At 24.6% G+C, this 2,045-nt stretch overlaps 1 long non-coding RNA gene across 1 annotated transcript; it reads left to right on the forward strand.

Moving 5' to 3' along the window:
• Positions 1–604: 604 nt before the first annotated feature.
• Positions 605–1,413, forward strand: LOC124420770. The gene is made up of 2 exons (XR_006941368.1): positions 605–720; positions 1,048–1,413. It is a non-coding gene; the product is annotated as an uncharacterized LOC124420770 (long non-coding RNA).
• Positions 1,414–2,045: the final 632 nt, after the last annotated feature.

Below are 2,045 nucleotides of genomic sequence, written 5' to 3' on the forward strand. Positions count from 1 at the left end.
ATAGTCTAGTCTATAGTCTAGTCTATAGTCTATAGTCTAGTCTATAGTCTAGTCTATAGTCTAGTCTATAGTCTAGTCTATAGTCTAGTATATAGTCTAGTCTATAGTATAGTCTATAGTCTAGTCTTAAGTCTAGTCTTAAGTCTAGTCTTAAGTCTAGTCTTTCGTCTTGTCTATAGTCTAGTCTATCGTCAAGTCCATAGTCTAGTCTATGGTCTAGTCTATAGTCTAGTCTATTGTCCTATTCTATAGTCTAGTCTATTGTCCTATTCTATAGTCTAGTCTAAATTAAAAACTTTAGTCTAGTTTACAGTCTAGTTTGTAGTTTAGTTTGTGGTTCAACTGAAGTTGCCTTATATCCTTAAGCTAACCTTTTACTGTTAATTTACATAAATTTTGCCGTAACATTTGAGAAATTTGTGTTATTTTCCTCTTTTTAAGAGAAATGTAGCAAAAAGTACTCTTTTATCTTACACATGTTTTTGCACATTTAGATGTTACTCTTTGATTTACAAAGAGCACATTTAACAAGAGTACCGTTAGTTGTTGGTCTATGAAATTTATAAAAGCCATCAACAAAGTGGAAAACATTTCAGTTTTTGTGGAGCAGCCGGTGTTATAACATGTTAGAAATATAAAAAAGAAAAGAAACGGAAAAAAGAAAAATAATAGAAAAATTTAATTTATAATTGTAATAAAAAAAAACACACAAGATAAAAAGTAATAAAAATTTAAATTAAAATGTATAGAATATAAAATAATAAATGATATTTTTTATATGATTGTTGAAAAAAGATTTATTAAATTTAAAAAAGAGATAAAATTTTTAAATAAGAGGAAATAATATAAACAAAGTGTTTTTATAAGAATAAAAACGTGTGACAAAAGAATTTTTTAAAAAAAAGTTTATAAAATATAAAGAAATTATTAAAAACATAAATCTTTAACTATTAATTAAATTAGTTTATGAAATAATTGAAATTAACTAAATTTTGAAGAAAATTTCTAATAAAAAACTGAAAACAAAAAAATTATTTTCTTTTTTAGAAAAATTTAAATCATTAAGTGTCTCTAAGTGTACGTGTGCTACGTATGTGTGTGTGGGTGTTTTAATATTAAGCTGTAAAAAATTTTTAAGAATTTTCAAAAAAAAAAAAAATTAAAAGCATTTGTATTTTTTGTTAATGTCTAATGTTTTTAAAGTTTATTTAAGAAAAATATTTTTCAAAAAGTAATTAAATTAAAAACAAATTGTATTTAATAAATAAAAAAAAAACAATAAAAATTTTATTAGTTTAAAAGTCTTTTGAAAAAAAATAAAAAATATGTTTATATTAATTATATTATGACGTTTGCATTCACCTTTTTGTCTAAAATATTTACAATAATAAAACATAATTAAATTTGAAAAAATACAAACAGGAAAAACGCCAGAATCTCATTATAATAATTTACTTGATGTGTGTCATAGTTACTTTACAACAATGACAAAAACAACATGTTCTAAATGATAAATTATTGGTGTTATTGTTTTTTTTTTGATGGCGTATAAAACAACAACAACAATTATAATAAAAATTTATTTCTGTGTGTGACTTAAATTACATGGTTGTTGTCAATTATCTATAAGACAACAACAACTTTAAGAAACATCTATTTGCAAAAGGAAAATAACAACAACAACCTTTGAGTGTAAATATAGTAAGTAAGAAATAACTATTATATACTCTTTGCATTACCGGATGATAGTGAAGTAATGAGTGTTTGAAATTTGTAGCAATTGATTTGAGTGAACTTAGCAAAAATTTAAAGAATTAATTATGAATGTCTTTACCCTACCGGGCGTTTATCGACAACAGAACTCGCATTCGATTTAGTTCTTGACAAAGCTCATTCTGGTGTTCCAATTTTGGAACAATTTTCCTTATATTGCTGTTGGTTTATCAGCATAAACTAGTGTCTTCAAGAGAAAACATTCGAGCACTATAGAACTGGATTATTATTTCAGGCATTTGGCCACCGCGGCTGTTCTTAATGAAGAACAT

Source organism: Lucilia cuprina, chromosome 6 (assembly GCF_022045245.1).
Source record: "Lucilia cuprina isolate Lc7/37 chromosome 6, ASM2204524v1, whole genome shotgun sequence".
NCBI lineage: Eukaryota > Metazoa > Arthropoda > Insecta > Diptera > Calliphoridae > Lucilia > Lucilia cuprina.